At 39.8% G+C, this 23,451-nt stretch overlaps 1 protein-coding gene and 1 pseudogene across 4 annotated transcripts in view; one reads left to right on the top strand and one right to left on the bottom strand.

Annotated features, from left to right (window-relative positions):
• The window catches only part of CHD9 (chromodomain helicase DNA binding protein 9), a 195,183-nt gene that overhangs the window by 15,062 nt on the left and 156,670 nt on the right, over positions 1–23,451 (top strand). For all 3 annotated transcript variants that reach the window (XM_079118515.1, XM_079118514.1, XM_079118513.1), the window contains exon 2: positions 13,633–13,720. The gene's annotated coding sequence lies outside the window, so the exon portion shown is untranslated. The remainder of the gene's footprint in view (positions 1–13,632; positions 13,721–23,451) is intronic.
• LOC306647748 (large ribosomal subunit protein uL18-like) lies at positions 16,007–18,027 on the bottom strand (annotated as a pseudogene). Its single transcript has one exon. The product of its transcript is annotated as a large ribosomal subunit protein uL18-like (transcript).

Raw genomic sequence — 23,451 nt, 5'->3', positions numbered from 1 at the left:
AAAGAACACTCAATTATATATTTGATATTGAGATGATTTGGCCTAATTCCTCTTTTATCCTATTGCTAATAATCACTTGAATATAGGCTATTAGTGTGGCAAACAGGGCTCAGACATTTAGTTCTATGATGTGGGTTTGTGTGGTGTGTGTGTGTGTGTGTGTGTGTGTGCGTGCGTGTGCCTGTATGGTGCTGGGAATTGAACCCAGGGTCTTGAGCATGCAAAGCATGTGCTCTACTACTGAGCTACCTCCAATCCCTGACATGTTCCCCACCCCCCAATACTGTTTGTAAATTTTTGGTACTGGGGATTGAACGTGGGAGTGCTTTACCACTGAGTTATGTCCCCAGCCCCTTCTTATTGTTTTTAAATTTTGAGACAGGGTCTTACTAGGTTGCTTAGAGTCTCAGTAAGTTGCTGAGGCTGGCCTTGAACTGTGGTCCTCCTGCCCCAGCCTCCTGAATCACTGGGATACCTTTTTTTTTTTTTTTTTCCAGTACTAGAGATTGAACCTAAGACTTCACACATGCTAGACCAGTGCTTTGTCATCGAGCTACATCCCCAGTATCTGATATAATATTTTTAAGGTTTTTTTTTCTCTATCTAAAATACATGAGGAATCAAACATGTACATGTGAAACCTAATTATTTCTATGAATTTCATGTTTTAAGGAAAGCACCTTTCAGCCAGGTGTGGTGGTACACATCTGTAATCCCAGTGGCTTGGGAGACTGGGCAGGAGATCACAGGATCACAAGTTCAAAGCCAGCCTCAGCAATTTAGTGAGGCTCTAAGCAACTTAGTGAGACTCTGTCTCAAAATAAAAATAAAAAGGGCTGGGGGATGTGGCTCAGTGTAAAGTGCCTTGAGTTAAATTCTCAGCACCAAAAAAAAAAGAAGGAAAGCGAGCAAGCATCTTTCCTGTTACCATGCAAGACTGACTTCTGCTTCAATTATACGAGGCCACTACTACTTAACCGCTAATGGTAACCAGAGTAAACAGCTATACTGATTTATTTTCAGCAAAACTCTCTAAGAGCCCACTGCTCTTAAATTAAAATTTGTTTTCAATTATATAACCTGGAATTAATTTTCATGGTTGGCATGTGGTTACTCATCCTCTATAAAACCATGGAATTCAGTGCAAAGAAAGCAACTATAATTAATATGCATCCTCAACCAAAGGTCCAAGAATTCAAATAAATCCCAAATGCCTTTAAATAAGAGATGATAGTGTCTTAATAAAATAGGAGTGCTTCAAAACATGATCTTAACAAGAGGTGACTTTTCATAACCCTCTCCTCCAAAAAAATCCCAAAGAGACACAAAGAAATTTTAGGAGGCGATGGATATGTTTATTACCTGAATTGTGGGGGATGGGAACATGAAGGTATCTGCAGGTTTCTCTCCCAATTAATTATCATTAATTATGTACTCATTTCTGGCATATCAGTTATACTTCAATAAGGCTGGAGGGAAAAGTATAATTTAAAAAATTGATTAGTATGTTATTTTCAAATGGAATATGCAAATATAGTAAAAAAGAGAGAGAGAGAGAGAGAGAGAGAAGAAATCCATATGAGGCAAAACTGGCATGTAGTTAAAAAAACAAAAACAAAAACAAAAAAAACAGACAAGACTATGGTAATTGTTAAAGGAAAGAATTGGGTTTTTTTTGTTCATTTCTTTTACTGTTTTGCTGTGCCGGACATCTAGCCCAGGGCCTGGCACATTCTAGGCCAAGTAGTGGTGTGAAAGCTAGTCAATGACACCATGAGAAAATGAGAGGCGAAGTATAATCGGGGCTATTTTTTAAAAAAGGAAAAAAAAAAAAGTCAGGAACCCCAGGTGCTGTTTCCTCTTGTTTTGAAGATTAAACAGGACAAGATGGGGGGATTTCTTCTGAAAATATAATGCCTATAATGCTTATAAAGCAAACCAGTTGATTAGAAAAATACATGTTTTTTCAGTTTCCATCAGAATTTAGGCTAAGTGGTATACATCATACATGCTTTTTTAAGCATGCCAATTATAATATCTAAATGTTAAGTATTACCCAAATTAATACAAAAAAATCAGTGAGCTGGTATTTATTTACTCCATGGAATAATTTGCCATGAGGCCAGAGGATCATTTCTATCTTGTTCAATGTTATATTTCCACCACCCAGAAATGTGCTTGACACATCAACAGATACTCTTTAAATACTTGCTGAATGGATTCATTTTTAAAACATCCACCACTTGATGTTTTTGCATTTGATCTCTCCAAACTTAATCTAGATGCAACTTCTCCAGGAGTGCTTATATTATCCAAAGAGAAGCAGATGCACAGAAACGAGGAATGGGATGCTCAGGGATGTTTTATCAAGGACAACAGCAAAACTTCTTTTTTCTGAAGACCTTTTAAGATTAGGACAAGCAGCTGTTTATAAAAGCTCTCAGTGTGAGATTTGAACTGTCAAGTAGAATCATGCTTTGAAGTATATTCCTGGCTAAAAGCAGGGGATCAACTAGATAAAACTTGGAGACTCTAAGATCTGTCCCTGATTAAATGGGCCTTGGAGTAAAAATCTGAAGAACAGCTTCCTGGTTGAACATATCATTTGGATGTTATTATTATCAGCAGTCTCTAGATTTGAAAATAGTACTGAACATGCAGCAAAATGATTTTTTTTTTTTTTTTTTTTGTACTGGGGATTGAACCCCCCAGAGGTGATTTCCCACTGAAACACATCCCCAACCTTTTTTATTTTGAGACAGGGTCTTGTTAAGTTGCTTACTTAAGGCCTTGCTATGTTGCTGAGGTTGACCTCAAACTTGGGATCCTCCTGTTTCAGCCAGGGGGATTTTACAGGCATGTACCATCGCGCCCAGCACTAAATGGTCTTTGAGGTGCTTTAAGCTACAGCTAAAGTTTAGCTAGTCCTCATTTCTATCTGCTTGAACAAGAACCTAAAAAGAAGTCTAAAGAGTTTTCTAGCGATATCCTTCACTACTGTTCTAACAACTCTTCACCAAGTTAAAGAAATTTCACAAGTCTCAAGAGCTAATGTGAAATTACTGTTAACTAGAGTTATGTTCCAATTCCTTCTCTAAAGTAGAGAAGTACTTGAGCTGTTCAGGCTACTTTTCATTACTGCAGAGATGGATATCATATCCTATTGTATAATGTAATGGGGCATAAAATATTGAAGTTATGGATCTACATGAAATGTGTAAAATATTTTTAAAAACATTTTAACATTTATAAGTACTTATCACTGGTCAGTGAAAGAACATTTTTCTTTAGTGCCTCAACCTGTGAATGAGTGTCAGAGATGAGCAAGAAGATATTTTATATACACATTTGTTCATTATTTATTCTACATGTTATTACTAATTTAATAGTATTTATATGAGAATGATAATCCTTTATTCTGTGCCCAACACAGCATCTCACCTAGTATGTTTATGTTGTGCAGGAATTTAAACACATATAAAGTTGGGGGTAGGCTTAGTGGAAGAGTGCTCACCTGGCATGGGTGAGGCCCTGAGTTTGATTCTCAGTAAAATGCCCCTCCCCCCATACACACACATATACGCAAATTACAACGAAGTCACAAAACCAGCAAGTCTAATGGGAAAAATAACAGTGCCACTATAACAATATTCAGATTTTTAAAAATCATTTGCTCCTTAACTGGTTTTATAATGTAATTAAAATACGTCTTTTTGTCTTAACCTGTGTCTACATAGATGTATATGGATTTAATGTATATAATACTATAACAAAGTTAGAAGTTACTGGCTGGGCATCACTTTGTTTTAAATGATTAGTTGAGATAGTATTTACTTATCACAAAGTTCACGCTTCTGTGGGTTTTAGTATATTCAGAGTTGCATAACCACCACCTAATTAATTAATTAATCTTTTGCTACTAGGGCTTGAACATTCGCTAGGAAAATGCTCTACCACTGAGATATATCCCTCGCCTACCATCTAATTTTAAAATAGTTTATCACCCAAAAGGAACCTATGCCTATTAGCAGTTACTCTTATTCTTCATTCCATTATTTCCAATTTGACCCCAGGCAACCACTAATCTACCTTCTGTCTGTGTAGCTTTGTTTATTCTGAACCTTTCATATACAGTAAATAGAATCTGGCTTTTATCATAAAGCATTATGTTTTCAAAGTTCATCTGTGTTGTACCTTGTATCAGTACCTGATACTTTTTATGGCTGAATGATATAGTTTTCCATTTTATGGATACACCACTGTTTATGCATTGGAGTTGTTTCTGCTTTAGGGATATATCAAATAATACTGCTATGAGCATTTATGTGCAATTTTTTGTATGAATTTTTTTTTTTTTTTTTTTTTTTTTTTTTTTTGGTATTGGGGATTGGATTGAACCCAGGGGAACATTATCACTGAGCTACATCCCCAGTCCTTTTTATTTATTATTTTAAAACAGGGTTTCACCAAGTTGCTGAAATTGACCTAGAACTTGTGATCCTCCTGCCCTAGCATCCCAAGTTGCTGGTAGCACAGTTGTCTGCTACCACATCAGGCTGAACATATGTTTTCATTTCTCTTGGGTCACTGGATCATATAATAACTAAGTTTAACTTTTCTGTTTTCCATAATGGCTGTATCATTTTACATTTCTCTCACCAGCAATTGTGGGAGGGGTCTAGTTTCTCCAAGTCTTCAACAATACTTGTTATTGTTTATCTTTTTTATTATCGCCATCCTAATGGGTGCAAAATGGTTTTGATTTATTTGCATCTTTATGGTTTTGATTTGCATTTTTCTAACTAATGTTTTGGGCTCCTTTGCCTGTGTATATTGGCCATTAGTATGTCTTTTTTGAAGAAATGGCTATTCAGATACTTTGACTACTTTTAAACCCTTATGAGGTATGTAATTTGCAAATATTTCCATTCAGTCTGTGTTTTGTCATCTTTTTGCTTTCTTACTGGTGTTCATTGGGGCACAAAAGGTTTCCTACCCCACCCCCACTGAGGATTGAATCCAGGGGTGCTCTATTACTGAGCTACATCCCCAGTTCCTTTTATTTTTATTTTGAGACAAGGTCCAGCTAAGTTTCCCAAGCTGGCCTTGAATGTGTGATCTTCCTGCTTTAGTCTCCCAATAAGTTTTCCTATTTTTTTAGTTGTCAATGGGCCTTTATTTTATTTATTTGCATGTGGTGCTGAGAATTGAACCCAGTACCTTACACATGCTAAGCAAGTGTTCCACCACTGAGCTACAGCTTCAGTCCACTTTTCTTATTTTTTAATTTTAAGACAGGGTCTCACTAAGTTGCTGAAGCAGTCCTCAAATTTGTGATCCTCCTGTCCTAGCCTCCCTGGGATTGCAGGTGTGCATCACAGCACCCAGTAGATTTAAATATCTTGAAGCCTTTGCCAACCATATGTGTAAAGATTTCTTTCTAGGCTCTCTAATCTGTTCCATTGATCTGTCTGTCCTTATGCCAGTAGCACACTCTCTTGATTTTTATGACTCTATACTAAGTTTTGAAATCAGAACTTGTGTTGAGTTCTTCTTCTATTTCCTTTTTTAAGCTTGTTTGGACTACTCCTAGATGTATCGATTCAGCTTAACCATGACTACAACCACCTTGGGTCATATCTACCATGGTCAATCACCGTATTGTCCCAGGATAGTCCTAGTCAGTTTTTCCTTCATAGTTTCCCAGCAAACTATAATAGATAAAACCATTAGAGTCATATGTGGGACTTTACAACTGGACCCTGGCTCCAGGGATGTGCCTCTTTGATATTGTCTTAAGATAAACCAGGTACATTCCAGCCAGGATAAAGTCACTTTTATCCTGTACTATAAACATGTCACTCTATCTGACCCAAATTGTGAGGATACAAGTGGTCTTGTTGCTGCCTAACACCGTGTTTATGTCATTAAGTCCCCCGATAATCCACACTCTGTAATCCTGGATCTGTGTGCTTCTCTTTCTTCAGTCTCATAGTGCCTTGAGGCCAGTCAGTCCTTATAAACTAGGATTGGGTTATTCTGGAACATGTGAGTATCACCTTTGCAAGCCTAATCCTTGGTTTTGAAGTTTCATGATCTTGATGGTATCAGTTTTTCCCCAAAGTGAACGTATACTAAAGCATTGGTTCATATTCCTCAAACTTGCAGGAAAAGTCCACAAATTTGCATTGTGGGATATTCTTTTGGTGACCTGAATCAAAATGCCTTTGCAGGAAACTCCCTCCTTTAAGGTGGCAAATTAGTTACTTGCAAAAACATGCTTAGATGTAGCTCGGTGATAGAGTGCTTGCCTAGTATGTGCAAGATACTGGGTTTAATCCCCAGTAGGAAGGAAGGAAGGAAGGAAGGAAGGAAGGAAGGAAGGAAGGAAGGAAGAAAGGGAGGGAGGGAGGGAGGAAGGAGGGAGGGAGGAAGGAGGGAGGGAGGGAAGGAAGGAGGGAGGGAGGGAGGGGGAAAGAAGAAAGAAAGAATGAAAGAAAGAAAGAAAGAAAGAAAGAAAAGAAAGAGGGAGAAAGAAAGAAAGAGAAAGAAAGAAAGAGAAAAAGAGAGAGAGAGAGAGGAGGAGGAAGGAAGGACAAACATGCTTGATTAACATGGAGTTAGAAACTCAGGCTGAAGGGAGGGATATAGCATAATGGTTAAGAGTTCCAGGTTTTGGAGACAGACAGGTTTGTTTTTTTCCCACAGTACCGAGGATTGAGTGCTGTGCTCAGGGGTGCTCTACCACTGAACCACATTCCCTGTCCTTTTTTATTTGAGACAGGGTTTCACCAAGTTGCTCTGGCTGGCCTCAAACTTGTGGTCCTCTTGCCTCACCCTTCTGAGTACCCAGGATTATAGGCTTGTGACACCATGCTTGATGGGATCAGATAGTTATAAGTTTGAATAGTTTTTCTGTATGGCTAGGGCAAGATTTTGAACCCTCTTCTGTAAAATGAGGGGAAAAAATAATCCATCGAGTGGTCGTGAAGGTAAAATGAAATAACAAATTTCGTGGAGCTTTGGGACTAAATTTCAGCAAATGACGCCTATTGTAGGATGTTTTATTCAGGGTGTGAAGAATCCCTCCATCATAGCGCAGGCTTTCTGGAGATTCAAATTAATTATATCCACAGATGTGAGGCCTTTTTGCTTTGAAAGACATTGCATAAGAATGTAGCCATCCTTAACCTAGATTGGGAAGAGGGGACTTGGAGAATGTGGTTACCACTTGGCTTTGGACATTCCTTTGCCTCACAGGAACGGTAGGCCAGTGTTGCTAGATTTTGATGTTGTTCATAATATTGATTCAATTGCAAAGGGTAATCAAATGTACTGATCTAGTTCTTAAACTTTGAGATTCATCTTCTGCTGTAACTTCTCTAGAGTCCACATATCCATAAACTTCAGTTACTCGTAATATTACCAAGATTTTAAAAATAAGTGAAAACCAGTCACTGAACAATCAAAATAGATGTCACAAGAACTCATGTAGTTTATCTGCAGGATAACCCTACCAAAAAAAAAAAATCTTTACTCAAAACTAGAGAGTCTAAACTAATAAAAGCTTATCTGTGTCTAAATTTGTATAGCATACAAACATCAAAAAAGTAGAGAAGCTGGTTGTTTGGTAGGCCCATTGAGAAGTGTCAGCTCATTAGTGAGGAAGACGACACAAAAAAACAGACATAAATGGAAAATAAAAACAGCATTCTAAACCATTGTTATAGGGACAAATTCTACTTTTGCTAATTGCAGTGGTGAGTTTCTGTAATCCCAGCAACTCAGGAGGCTGAGGCAGGAGGACTGTGAGGGCATCCTGGGCTATTTAGTGAGATCCTGTCTCAAAATAAACATTTTTAAAAGTGGGGGCTGGGGATGTGGCTTCCTGGTAGAGCACCTTAGACTCAACCCCCAGGACCCGGCACTCCCAAATACTTTTGTGGACATAATAGGACACAGTAATGTTAATAATTTTAATTATAATGACTTTAATCACCAAGTATAAGTAATTTTCAGAGTTGTATTTAAGAAAACATGAGTTTTCCATCAGATGATGGGAAGACAGTTCTTTAAAGCAGCCAGTTTTTCATTTATATGGGCTGTCTTAATCTATGATGCCAGATAAATGGGATGTTACTGGCCTTAAATTTGACTCAACAAGTTGAATTTGCAAACCAAAGCATTATTCAAATAAGAAGTAGTGTAGGGAGCCCCACGATTAACTCTTCCTGTGCATCCTTATTCTAGTACAGTGTGGGGGTTGTTAAGTATACTGGAGGGAACTCTAGGCTGTAATTGTAATTCTTATTCCTGGCCGGGTTTCCTCCCAGCCCCTTTAGTATCTCAAGTACAATTGTGTTGATCTACTCTGGAGGGTCTTCATGAGGAGTGAAATTACTGAGCAACTAGCACTGTGAATACAGCGGACGTTCTGTTCTGGTCAGGCATAAACAAGGACCCTGACCATTCCTTTGTGGAGGCTGAAACTTAAGGGATTGCTATCAACTGGCAGGTGAATGTTAGGTATTACCCAAAATGGAGATGAAAACAGTAAACAGTTTTGCTGGCAAGTGCTATTTCACTTCATTTATTTATCAATGCTGAGGATGGAACACAGGGAAATGCTAGGCAAGTGCTCCACCAATGAGTCACACCCCAGCCCGACAGCTTTCAACAAACAGACTGTGAAGTTCAAACATTTAATTATTTCATCTATCTTGTGTTTTAATATGGATTTTAAAATTTTAATTAGGTATAAGGTCAGCTCTGGGCCTGAAAGTAGAATTTTTAGAGCTGGAAGGCTTTTAGAAAACTTGTCCAGCCTCTTCATTTTACAGAAGGGAAAACCGAGGCCCTGGGACACGTTATGATTTAATGTAGGTCACCGGGTTAATTAATGACAAAGATGGTACCCAAGTGCCCCAACTCCTTCGTAGGACAGTGAGTTTTCCAGTAAGCCCCCTACTCCTAAACCAGTGTTGCTCTCCCATCCCCATTTGATCTCTGGCCCCTCTTTCTTTCTCTTCCTAATTGTGCAATTTGGAACCTAAGCCTGAACCTTGGGCAGACCAGGATTCAGCCCTGGCTGGGTCTTTCCTCTGCAGGCGTTTAGCACCTGGCCTGAATCGCTGCATCATCGCGGCGGTACTCGCCATACTCCCGATTTTACAGCACAGGCGCGTGTGCCCCGGATCTCAGCGCGAAAGGAGAACGTGGGTAGGAATTCACGGTCGTTTTAAAGGGAGGTTCTGGAAACTCTCGTTTTTCCTGGGCCAACCCTGGCTGGCCTAGAGATGCCCTGTGTGAGTGACCTCGGCGCCGACCCCGCCACTGGTCAGCTCCCGGCCGGGGCGTGCCCGCCGGGGCCTGACGTGGCGGCGGGGCCGCGGGGCGGGAGACGAGAGGGAGAGGCAGCCAGGAGGGCGCGGCCTGACGTGGCGGCCGCCTTGGGGCAGCGAGGGGAGCTGCGGCCACTGCACTGCTCAGTGCTCCGGCCAGAGGGCGCCCGGTCCCAACCCTTCCCCGCCCCGAGGCCGCCTGGGGCTCCCGGAGTAACCGCGCCGGCGATTGGGTCGGTGGCGCGGCGGGGCCATGTTGGAGCAGGACGGCGACCCCGCCTTCTACCGCCCTCCGCTCTAGGTCAAGCCGGGCCGTGAGGGAAGGGGAGCGGCAAGGGGGAATCCTCCCTCCGGGGTAGCCCAATGCTGCCGGTGCGGCGACTGGAGCTGTGGCGGTCATCACCGCCCTCCCCGCGCCCTGGCCAATCAGCGGCGCGGGTACAAATATGCAAATGGTGCGCCGGTGCTGCTGGAGTGCCGCTCGCAGGGGCTGGTGGGGTCGCGCTGGGGGAGTGAACTGGGCCAATCAGGCGGGTGCGTGGCGGCGCGGGGGAGGCGGTGCCCCTTCACTCCTCCCTCCTCTCCCTCCCGGCCCCGCGCTGACAGGGGGGCCTGGCCGCGCCGCGGGTAAGTGTCGCCGCTGCCCGCCGCTACCACCCGCCGCCTCAGGCATGGGGAGGAAGCCCGGGGACACCGCGGGGCAGCGGCTGCGGCTCAACTGGTAGGGAGAGGAGGGAGAGTGCTCTGTCAGCCGGGTGGTCGCTTGCGGCTGCCCCCGCCAGGCCAGCCGCGCGTGTCAGTCTTGGTCGAGGCAGGGGGCGGCGGGGGCGCCTCAGTCATGGCGAAGCGCAAGAGCCAGCGAGCGGCGGTGAGTACGTGCCTTCTCCGCCGCCGCTGCTCGGCCGGGGGGGGGTCGGGGCAGGCAGGGCCGCGCAGCCGCCGCCGCCTGAGGTGAGGGGCTAGCGCCCGGGGAGGGGCGGGCGCGCGGGGAGGCCGGGGAGGGGGTGCTGCCCGCACGTGCGGCCCAGCCGGCCTGCGGCCCGCCCCGCGACTGTCATGGCTGCGGGCTGCTGCCCCCGCCCCCCAGCCCGCAGACCCTGGGGTCGGGACCGGGCCACCTCGCCTGTTGCGTTGCTTGGAGGTGCGGACGGGGCGTGGGGGAGGCGGGCCCCCCTTCCCCGCCCCGCGAGAGGTCGGAGCCACCCCCCGGGCTGGGTTCCCTCCCGAGGGTCGGGCTTCCCTCCATCCCTGCAGCCTCTTCCCCCGCCTGCTGTCTCGCCTGCGTGACTCATGACAGGGCGTCCCGCGCGAGTGCCGGGAGCTCCGGAGCACGGGACGCCCCCGGCACTTTCCCAGGCCTCGCCTCTTGGTTCCTAGCACCCAGCTTTAACTGTGTTCTTCCGCCCCGAGGGGCATCCCCGAGGGCCTCTCCACCTCTGAAGCGTGGCCGGGACCCCGCCAGCCCATTTGAGTCCGGCCAGTGCTGCTCCTTCTCGATGTCTGTCTGGGTGTGGGACGCGATGGGTGGTTCCAGGACTCTCTTCTCGGACATCCATCGCAAAGCCAAGAACAACTCAGAAAGCCTGAGTGTCTTACTGGCTTGTCGCAGCCGCCAGCTCAGAGAGTGGTTTCTGTTTGTTCCTTTTTTGGTTTTGTTTTGCCTTAAAAAAAAAAAAAAAAGAAAAGAAAAGAAAAAAGAAAGAAAATAAAACTTTTTGGAACAAAGTAGACAAAAATTAAAGTCGCAATATTAGTAGTGCTACACAATTTCTTTACTGACGGTTGGAATTTGACACTTGTGACTTTTATCCATTTATGTGAAATACATCTTCGGATTTCCCCCTATTAAATAAAGTTTATCTTCATTAATAAAATCACTCTCACAGTTTAGTTCCTCAGTATTGCATGCTGGTTTTCACTTTTTCTGTGATTTCACATTCTCCAGTTCTTAACCATGATTTGAACTGAAAGGATTTCCTATCTTGTGTGATATTACTTTCTACCTAAACTCTACATGCAGTTAGTTTTAAAGGAACCACTTGGTCTTCAAACACTTGAATATACAGAATGTGAACTTGAAGAGATTCCACATTGCAGAAGGAGGTTTTTAAATTCTTTGTAGTGCAAAATGATGATCATAGTGTTCTTTCTGTTCTTTTGGATTTACAGAACTTTAATTTAGATGCAGTTTTTTGCTAATGGCAGACAACATGGAAACTTACATAGGGTATTTGATAAGTTTTAAGTGAAAAACATTGTTTCTTGGGGCTAGTTAAATCTGTTATGTAGCTTGAAGACTGTTTCTTCAGTGAATTTGACAATATCAAAAAGTTACAGTGTACTACAAATAAATATTAGTAAGCCTCAGTCCTTCGGGAGTTTCCTGTAAACTACAGACATATAATATGGACATGAAATGCACTGGTTAAGGGTAACTCATCATGAAGAATTTCATGGAGGTGGATAATGTAAGAACATCAAACAAGACAAAAAACACAACTTGTGATTGACTAGGAGGAGATGCTGTCTTAAGGACATAGGAAATAACCATTAGAAACAACAACAGCAACATCGTGATATGACCAGTAAAAACCTCTTCTTGACTTGGAGGGAGTACTGGTTGGAGAGAATCAAGACTTAACTCAGGTAGCTGTAGTCAAGTTTCTTGACTTCTGTCAGCTTTAGATTTCTTCAGTGTAAAATTTAGTTTCCTTTAGTTTTAGGGTTCTCAGTATCTCATGAGGTCTGTCCTTGGAAATAACAAAAATTATATTTGGATTTCAAGTGTTAAGAAAAGGCCAATGTTTAAAAGCAAGTAGTGGTAGAGTTGACCTTTTGCAAAGCACATTTATTAAAGAAAAATCTCAAGGGAGACAGGTATGCACAAAGCCAAAAAAGCATCTTCAATGAAAAAACTTAAGATGAGATTAAGATTAATGAAACTGACCATGGTACAAACCTGCAGTCCTAGCTACTTTGGAGGTTGAGACCAGAGGATCATAAATTTGAGGTTAACCTGGGCAACTTAACAAGATCCTATATCAGAACAAAATTTAAAAAGGGAAAAGGGCACATATATATATATATATATAATATATATATATATTATTTTGAGAAACTTACCTTCAAACCTCTTATCTAATGCAATTAATTTTGGTACATGAAAATTTTAGATATTCCAAAGGGTTAATGTGTTGTTGATATAAATGTAGTAGAAGAAAAAGCCAACTAAAAATAAAAGGAAAAATTCTAAAGTGGTCAGAGTCTAAAGAAAAAAAAAAAATGACAATAGATCTACTGGAGAAATTCATCAGATAATCAGTGGAGAATCAGTACAGTGAATAAAGCATAGGGAAGACTATCAAAACTTGAAGTAGTTGGTCAGCATGAAAACTGGTGAAAGCATGTTATATAAGTGTTTGAAAAACTTTTATTTTTTTCTTCCTGTTGCCTGGGGATTGGAACCTGGGACCTGGGCAATGCTAAGCAAGCACTCTACTACTAAGCTATGTACTCCCAGCTCAGTCACATACTTTGATATATTGCCCCCATTCCAGCCCTTTGGTGCTGGGGATCGAATCTATAGCCTCACACATGCTAGGCCAGTTTTCTACCACTGAGCTGTATCACCAGCCTTTTTGAAAAACTTTAAAAACCAAAAATGAGTTATAAGAGATTTGTGGACACTTAAGAGATTGATTTTAATTTTAACCTTTTAAATTCTTTGTAGTTGTTATAGTCTTAAGAGATATAGATTTCTTACATAATGTAAGATTTTGCTTTTTTATACTTTTTTTTAACTTTGTAAAGATAAGTTACTACCTGTGGGTGCTATCATCTAGTACTTTATGCTTCTGTTTATTTCCTTATTGGGGTTTCATTCCCTTTGCACCTCTTGGAACTTACCAGTTTGAATACTCAGGTCTGATTCCACCTTGTGAATAAGATCATCTCTTGTTTTTGTTTTGTTTTATTTTTGGCACCAGGGATTGAACCCAGGGGCACTTAACCTCTGAGCCACATCTTCAGACATTTTTTATTTTTTATTTTGAAACAGGGTCTCACTAAGTTGCTGAGGCTGGCAACTTGCAATTCTCGTTCCTCAGGCGACCAAGCCATTGGGATTATAGGAGTGCATCACCATGCCTGGCCCTCATCTCTGGTTGTGGCCCTTAGGGATTTCTTCTTTCCATGAAACATTGTTCTTTGTCTCACTTATTTCATGTGTCATGTATAACTTCCTTACATCTTTTTTTACGTTTTCAGGAACATTTTTGGTTTTCTTTTTTAGAAACAGTTGGAAAGCTGATCAAGTGACAATGGGAGATCCAGAGAAGGGGAAGCCACTTTTCAGCTATAATTTATTCTCTGGACTTCAGGTTGTTCATATCCATTTATTCATTAAATAGACTTAAGGGCTGGGGCTATAGCTCAGTGGCAGAGCGCTTGTCTAGCAAATGTGAGGCACTGGGTTCTATCCTTGGCAGCTTATAAAAATATAAACAAAGGCATGCTGTTCAGGTACAACTACAAAAATTTCTTTAAAAAAATTAAATGTTATTTATTATGTATTACATATTAAGTTCAGTGATCTTTACCTTCATGAAATGTATAGTTTAACTGTGGAGATAAGTAAAGAACAAGTAAATGTAAAATGGCAATTTATGATGAAGTCAGTGAAAAGAATAGACTGCTGTGAGATAAAGGGCAGGATTTTGTGGGGGCTGGGGTTGTGGCTCAATGGTAGAGCACTCACCTAGCATGTGTGAGGCACTGGGTTTGGTGCTTAGCACCACATAAAAATAAAATGAGAGTGTTGTGTCCACCTTTAACTAAAAACAAAAAATATTTTTTTAAAAAAACGGGGAGCAGGATTTTAGATTTTGTAGTCAGAGAAGGCCTCTTTCAGATAGTGACTTTTAAATTGAGACATAATAAGAAATCAGACAAGTAAAGAGGAAAAAGATTTTTTGGAAGAGAAAAATTTGTTTGTTATGAGGCAAGAAAGAATTTAGAGTTTAAAAATACCATTGTGAGCCCGGTACCGTACCCCTGTAGTCCCAGTAGCTCTGGAGACTGAGGCAGGAGAATCTCCAGTTCAAAGCCAGCCTCAGCAGAAGCAAGGCACTAAGCAACTCATTGAGACCCTGTCTCAAAATAAAATACAAAATAGGGCTGGGATGTGGCTCAGTGGTTAAGTGCCCCTGAGTTCAATCCCTGTCACCCTCTCCCATAAAAAAATACTAGTGTGAAAATGGATTGGAGAAAGACAAGAGTGAAGCAAAGATATTTTAATATATAGTTGTCCCTGCAAGACGTAATATTAGCTGGAATTGGGGTGGGAGCTGTAGAGGTGAAAGAAAGCACTATATTCTTTCCATATATTTCCTTTAGTTTTTCCTCTTACATACATACATACATATAAGAGAAAGAGGAGATGGTGAGATTAGGGTAGGATGAGGCATTACCAACTTGATGGCTTGATTGGATGTTAGAGGAAAGGTGTCAAAAATTATTTCATTGATAGTTCCTGACTTAAGGAATTAGAAAGATGGTGACAGGTGATTGAGATGAAGATGATGAAGGAAAAAAAAGTTTGGCAAGAAATGATGTTTTGAATACCATTCCCAGACAAGTATTCAGAAAGTGGAGTTTGCCTTTATGTGACCATGATAGGTACCTCAGGATAGATATAACTACATGTGTAATGCCATAGCAATTTTCATGTTTATATTTTAAAGATTTTATTTTTTATTTTTATTTTTTGGTACCAGGGATTGAACCCAGAGGCACTTTAGCATGGAGCCACATCTCCAGCTCTTTTTTATTTTTTATTTTGAGACAGGGCCTCACTAAATTGCTGAGGCTACCTTAGCCTCCTGAGCCGCTGGGATTACAAGGTGTGCTCCTCTGTGTCTGGACAAGGGAGTTAGTAGCATGGTTTATTGTATTGTAGACTTATATACACTTTTTAACCTCAGACATCAAATGTATAGCTGGAGTGACTTTTAACTTCAGGAAGTATACTACTTGACAACATGCAGGTACTTTTAGTGTCCAAAACTGAATTTCATTATCCTAAAGATTTTTTGATGGGTCCATCTTATTATCAACCAGCCAACTAAGCCCTTTAAAATGGATTATCTTGGGGTAAGGGTATAGCTGATTGAGCACATGCCCAGTATACATGAGGCCCCAGCACCTCAAAACAGAACAAAATCGACAAGAAATCTCATGGTGAATGTCATGTGGTGAAAGCAGGACCATTATGAGCAAGACTGAAATAATGGAAGACAGCATAGTAATAGTTTTCCCATTTACAAACAATATTTCCTATGGGCCCAAAGGGCTATTTCTTAAAGGCGCATGCATATTGATTTACCCAATTTTTTTCCCATGTGAACTTGATGTGCAAGGCTTAACATTTTGTTCTCTTCTGTGTTATTTTCATATGTATATTCAGATCTGGCATGTACCCTTCAACCAACCAAAACTGAGACACCAATGGTGAAAAACCCCAGTATTTTCTGCTTAAGTTGGTTAATGTGTTAAATTTATGTGACTTTCATTGGCATTCTCTCAAAATGTAAAACCATGGATTAGCACCAGTTTTTTTGTTTGTTTGTTTGTTTGCGGTGCTGGGGATTGAACCCAGGGCCTACCGACTGAGCTATCTCCCCAGCCCTAGCACCAGTTTTGTTGACTTTAATATTGTATACTTAAAGGTATGTTTTCTTCTAATTATCTTGTTATAATAAATGGACGAAAGAAGTATTTTCTACAGATCATTGTTGGTCTGTTGCTTGAGAAAAAAGTTTAAACTCTGTTGAAATCAACACACAAGATGACTTTTTCTGGAAAAAGCTACACATGGTTTTTTGAAGGAAAAACTGTAAAATTCTTTGCTTTTATATTTCAGGTTATTTCCTACAGTTTCATAACGAGCTCAACACAGAAATAACTGCTTGTTCAATAAGTTTATTATCTTTATCTGAAAAAACTTCACAGAAAAACTTGTTTGGTTTAGCTCTCAGCAGCTGTTCCGAGCTCTTGAAGAAACTTGCCTTCTTTTGAGCTACCCCATCTTTCTTCTGGGCAAGGGACATTTTAGGATGGTTCCGCCTTTTCTTTTTAACTTCTCTTGGACTTCTTCTCATCAGTGGCTTCTCTCATGTAGCAGAATGAGCTTCCTTATACATCTCCTCCATTGTTCTTTATATACTGAGGGAATTGTTTCTTGTAAGCATCTTCATCATCTTCCTTTAGATAGCGCATATAATCCGCAGCATTCTGACCCATGATGTGCTTCCGATGTATTTCTGCATTGAACTCCTTGCTTTCAGAATCATAACTAGGGAATTGTTTGGTACTATGAAGGATAGACAAGCCTCCATATACAGCTCCCTTCAGGGCCCCCAAAACTGAATTGCCAGTTGTAGTTCTAGCAAGGCCTGCATCCAAATAGCAGGTAAAGGCACCAGGTTGACTGTCAATACTTCCCACATTGTATTCATCTCCAGTCACCTCCACTTGGCCTTCATAGATCTTGTTCATACCAAACGTACTGAGAAGCCTGCAAGACCAGCAGGCCAGTACAATATGCTGCACAGACTATCATATCCTCTTCTATGTGGGCATAAGCACTCTGGCAAATGATATCTCTGTTAGTTACATGAACTATCATCCTGTATTTGGGTGTGTTGTACTTATATTCGTCCTGGTGATCAAGTGTTTGCAACCATAGTAATCAGTTTTGCCCTCTTCTAAATTTCACTTGGTGTCTCATAAAGTAGGCCTTATTCTTGCCAACTTTAATAAACCCCATCCCGTGGAACAGAGACCTGGGTCTGCAGCTTCACACTGACCTGCAGGCCCAGCAGCACTACAGGGGAGAAAAACCCGGATATATTAATTAAAAAAAATGGTAATTGAGATGATCTTTTTAACAATTTACTTCAGTTTTTGAAGTTTTATTGTAAATAGTCTCATAATTCAGATTATGTTAGATGTAAAGTTGTGAAAGAAGTAATATAGATTGAGCATCCCTGATCTGAAAATCTGAAATTTAAAATGCATCAAAATCCATTACTTTTCGAGTACTGTCTTGATACCTCAAGTGGAAAATCCCATACCTAACCTCCTGTGGAGAATTGCAGTCAAAATGAAAGCACAATAGAAATACTGTATAAAATTATCTTTAGACTACATGTGGAAGGTGTATATGAACAAATTAATTTCATGTTTAGCCTTGGGTCCCATCACTAAGATAGCTCATGTGTACATATGGAAATGTTATAAAATCCAAAGCACTACTAGTCTCAAGCATTTCAGATAAGGGATACTCAACCCAGATAAAATTAGATGAGTAAATATATAGGTCATGGTGCAGAATATAAGTTTTATTGTCTTAGTATTCTTTTTTAAATTTTGTATTGATATTCTTAGCACAATAGCAGCCTTGTTGATCATTTGCTCTCCGGCAGCCAGATACTAAATTTGTAATCCCTCCACCAGATGGGGTCTTGCTAACTTGCTTAGGCTGGCCTCAAACTTGAGATCCTCCTGCCTTAGCCTTCCAAATTGCTGGGATTATACCAAGTTAGTTTTGTCTTAAAATTGTATTTCACGTCACAGATCAGGTACATTTAAAATATTTAAAGGTTAGTTTCTATCTTTGCAATGTTTATTTTTATTTTTTTTTTGTTTTTTTGTTTTTTAATTTATTGTAAACAAATGGGATACATGTTGTTTCAGTTTGTACATGGAGTAACAGCATACCATTTGCATATTCATATATTTACATAGAGTAATGATGTTTGATTCATTCCGTTATTTTTTTCCTCCCCCCACCCCCCACCTCTCTTTTCCCTCTATACAGTCCCTCCTTCCTCCATTCTTGTCCCCCTCCCACCCCCCATTAAGTGTCATCATCCACTTATCAGTGAGATCATTCCTCTTTTGGATTTTTGAGATTGGCTTGTCTCACTTAACATGATATTCTCCAATTTCCTCCATTTGCCTGCAAATGTGCAATGTTTATTGTTAAAAAGGCATTTAGTACTGAGAGTGAGTCTTCAGGATTACAGACCTGCACCATTGTGCCAGGTGTAGCCATGGTACTGGGTTTGATCCCCAGCACCACAAAAGTGAAAGACAATTTTAATGCTGGCTCTCACCTGAAATCCCAGCTACTAGAGGGGATGAAGGCAGGAGGATTGCAAATTCAAAGCCAGCCTTAGCAATTTAGTGAATTCCTAAACAATTTAGTTTAGTTTGACCATGTCTCAAAAAAAAATAAAAGGGCTAAGGATGTAGCTCAGTGGTAAAGTACCCCTGGGTTCAATCCCTAGTGTCCCCCAAAAGAGTTTTTCCACCTTAATGAAGTGGCTCACACTTTAAATCCTGTAAATCTGGGACTCTGAACAGGAGGCTCTCAGGTTTGTGGTCAGCCTTAGCAATTTAGCAAGCTCTTCAGCAACTTGGTGAGACCCTATCTCAAAAAAGAAAAGAATGAACTGGGTGTGTAACACAGTGTTCAAGTGTCCTCGGTTTAATCCCCACTACCACTAAAAGTGGTTTTTTGTTTTGTTTTGTTTTGTTTTTTTCACTTTTCAAGAAACTTATCCTTTTTATCTAAAATAAATCTAGAAATTTAGGATTATAGATTTGGTGTACTTATTTAGTCCATTTTACAGTTGAAGCACTCTAGGTACAGAGAAACTGGATTCTCAAGGGTCTCTCTACATATTGGAGAAGACTCAGATTATATAATTTAGTGAGTTCATTGCATCTCAAAATATATGAACATATTTATTCTATTTTGATGAAAATGTGTTGAAATCAGTAATGTACAGAATTTACTGGCCCTTTCAGAGATCACCCTATATTTGCCACTTTTTTAAAATAATATATTCTCTGTTGTTTATAAATATTTACTTAACACTTCATCTTAAACTTTTAAAACCATAATATATGCAGAAAAGTATATAAATCTTATATATATATATGTCATTTATTACAAAGTGAACACATCTCAAACTACCACCCAAATTTTAAAAAAAATTAGCAGCAGCAGCCCAAAAGCTCCCCTCATATACTAATCACTGCCATTGTATCTTCCCAGTGGTGACCTGACTACTAGGTCACCCCTATAAATCAAATCCAGAGATGAGGCATGTGCTAGGCAAGTGCTCTATCACTGAGTTATATCTCTAGTTCTTTAATTTTTATTTTGAGATAGGATCTTGCTAAGTTGCTCAAACTGGCCTTGAATTTGTGATCCTCCTGCCTTACCTCCCAAATTGCTGGGATTGTACATGTGGGTCATTGTGTCTGGGTTAGTACACTCTTCTGTGTAATATTTCTGTTTTCCCATGCAGGAGTATTTCTTTCATTCTAATTGCTGTTGATTCCAATGTATGATAGACATGTTTTCAATTTTAGACTACTGTGAATAATATTGATGTGAACATTACCATGTATATCACTTGGTACACATGTGCAAATATTTCTGTGAAGTTTATTTCTAGGAGTGAAAAAACTAGCATGGGATCAGGTATGTTCAACATTAGTGATAATGCCTTATTGTTTTCCAAATTTGTTGTTCTAATTTCCATTTTTTTTTAGCAGTGTATGAAAAGGCCAGTTATCCCACATTGAGTTATGTGGTTTGATTAACATACTAATGCAATTGAAGTCTTATGTTCCTTTAAAAAAAATCCAGAGATAGCTATTTGATGATGAATAGCTATTTCTGCCTCATTGAGATACAATAGAAAGGCATATGAGATAGCAGGAAGTTTTTTTAGTTAAAAAATGAGTACCTATGATATACCCTTCGGAATACTGCAGATTCTTTTTTGTGGAGGGGCACTGATGATTGAACCCAGTGGCAATTTACCATTAAGCCACATACTCAGCCCTTTTTATTTTTTATTTTGAGACAGGGTCTTGCTAAGTTGCTTAGGGCCTGACTAAATTGCTGAGACTGGCCTTGAATTCATGATCCTACTTCCTCAGCTTACAGGTGTGCACCAATGTGCCTTTTGGATTACCTCCAATTCTAACAGAACACAATTTTCTATTTTTGAAGTAATAGTCAAATTATAAAAGTCACTTTTTTCTTTTTCTTTTTTTATGGTACTGACAATTGAATCCAGGTCCTCATGCATGCTAGGAAACTACCACTGAGCTGCATCATCAGCTTTTGTAAGTCTATCTTGAGACAGGGTCTCCTAAATTGCCTAGACTGTCCTTGAACTTTCTATCATCTGTAGTAGATGAGATTACAGTTATGGGCCACCACGCCAGCACTGTTGTCTTTTCTTAAGCCTTACAAAAGTTTATTTTTTAAGGTCTATTGAACAGTATACCATTTTAGGGAATAAAATTTGTGAAGAATTAAATATATAGCTTAAAGAAATGTTACCTAAGGAGACAGGAAGAGAAAGTATTTTGTCAAGGTAAATTTCATGACTATTAGAAAATGTATAGTATACTTTGGAATAAGGTTCTAGAGAAGGAGGAGAGAAAGTATTACAAAGCTCTATGTTATTCCTGAGATTTTTATTGAAACTTGTCAGAAATGACCAATTTCCTAGCACTACCCAAGAGCAATGTCATAGTTGATTTTTTTTTTTTTTTTTTTTTCTTCCCCATTTGAGTGTAGTCTTTATTCTTTTTTTTTTGGCAGGTGGCTACCAGGGATTGAAGCCAAAGACACTTAACCATTGAGCCACATCCCAAGCCCTTTATATTTTTTATTTTGAGATAGGGTCTTGCTGAGTTGCTTAGGGCCTTGCCAAGTTGCTGAGACTGGCTTGGAATCTGGGATCCTCCTGCCTCAGTTTCTTGAGCTGCTGGGATTACAAGTGTGTGCCACCACACTCAGCCATAGTCTTTATTCTTAAGGCACTGAAAACCTAAATGGTATTTGATAAGTGAGTATGCATAAATGAAGGGAGGTTTTATATGAAAGACAACATTTGTGTTTGGTTTCTGTTGTCACTTTGGTTAGTGATAGCAAATGTTTTGTAAGGCTATTTATACCTGGTCAAAGAGAGGGATTAAGGAAGCCTTTGGATTTGTCTGCGAAATAACCATGGATAGTATAGTTGCAGTAATTTTATACTGGCAGAAACTACAAAACACAAAAGGTTAACAGGCCAATAAATATTTAGAATAATGGAGATGTCACTGGAGATCTGAGGAGTTCCCAGAGAGGGGATCTTCACTCAGGTCAAGTGGGGGATCCCTGGCATAAGTTTTGGGCAAGAATTTCAGCACTTACCAGTCAGAGACTGATTTATTCAGGAAAGCAGAGATGCATTCAAGGAAGAGTTCTGACTATCTCAGGGAAGAGAAGTCTTTTAGGTGGACTGCCAATAAAATAAGTAGTACGCATTCAAGTAGTAATATGGACCTTCTCCTGAGGGAGACCACAACCTCTTGGTGTGGGCTGTTAATATTTATAGAGGGACAGTTGCTTGGGACTAGACTAGAGGTGGAGCCAGGACAGAGTTACACAATTTCACACCAATTTTTCCAGAGCTTGTGCATTGCCTTCATGTTACTTTTGCAAGCAAGGGCATGGGTCAAGGGTGAGGGGCAAGGGGTAATTTAGGGATATGGGCTGGGTTGCTCAGGAATGCTTATTGTATATCAAAGGTTCATGGGCATTTTCTGCATTCCAAGAACTCTTGTGTGCAGGAGATTCCTATCGCAGAGGCAGTGAATCACTTATTTTCAGTACTTCAGCATTTAATGGAAAGATAGGAATAGGATGATTTGGTTTATATCTTTTGGTTAAGATAGAGACGATGTGCCAATGCTCAAAGTTAGAAGAGAAGCAGGCAATTGTAAGAATTTGATTAAAGATCCTAAGAGAGATGGAGCATGAAGATACAAGTCCCTTTGAGAGACTGGAATGGTGTTAGGAGATCTTTGGAGAAGTCCCATGCTTCCTTTCCTGGTAGGTCAACACAGGATAGGTATAAAGACATATACTTGGTTCTGAAAATATGATTTTGTGGTGAATTTCAATTGAAAGCCCTCAGAAGACTTAAGAGGTAAGACTTCCTTGGGTGAAAAGGGAAAGTTAGTATGAAGGCTTGAGGAGAAAGAACATAAAATAACTATAAAGAGATAGCCTAGAAGCATAAGGAAATTAATTTAAAAATTTCTAAGCAGAGGCAAGAGCCACATTGAAGGTAAAGTGTGTAAATTAGTATTAACCTTATATTAATAAGGTTCTTATAATAAATATATTAATAGTCAGAAAATATTAATTGAATTGAATTAGATGGAGACCTGGAGATAAGATTACAGTGGTGATTGTAATATAATATGGTAGATTGAGTGAATGAAAAAAAGTCACCAGGGTATTGAAGGTGATAAGACAGCATTGGAGATTATTGGTAGAAGAATTCGAGGAGTTCTAGAGAAGCCTAATAGTTGTGGCAGGGTTTGAATAACTATAGACTCTTGGGAAGGCAGAATGGAGATGATAGAGATGATAGGTATGAGAGGGAAGACTACATTAATTAAGCATATATATTTTGCAGTACTGGAAATCAAACCTGATGCCATGCATGCTAGGCAAGTGCTCCACCACTGAGTGACTTTCCTCTCCCCCTCTTCAATATTTTTAATATATTTTTTCTAAACCCTTAAGTTAGGTAGTGATAATCAAAACTGTCTCACATTTCAGTTTTTATATTTAAACTTTTGAAAAACCCTGTATTTGGAAGGTTCCTATTTTTAGTGCTAGTTGAAATTTATTTGGCTTTAGAATGTACATTTATACTTAATTTGGTGTGAGTGCAATTGATGTTTCAGACTACTTTAATTAGGAAATTTGAACTGATGGGAAATTTGAACCCGCCTCAGTAGCAACTAGGAAATTTGTAATCTAATTTCAATTTCAAAAATTATTTATCCTCATTCAGCTTTTACCATGAGTAGAGATGAGATTGTGTTTTAAAGATTTTTAAGTGTGAATGCCAATAAAATAAGTATTTGCATCTAGTAAATGGTTAGCAATCTGTAGAAGAAGATGTTAATAATTTAAGTAGTACAGAAGTACCAGGTTTGTGGTTTTCAGTTTTCTTAA

Source organism: Sciurus vulgaris, assembly GCF_902686455.1.
Source record: "Sciurus vulgaris genome assembly, chromosome: 17".
Classification (NCBI taxonomy): domain Eukaryota; kingdom Metazoa; phylum Chordata; class Mammalia; order Rodentia; family Sciuridae; genus Sciurus; species Sciurus vulgaris.
This window is presented reverse-complemented; position numbering and strand designations above follow the sequence as displayed.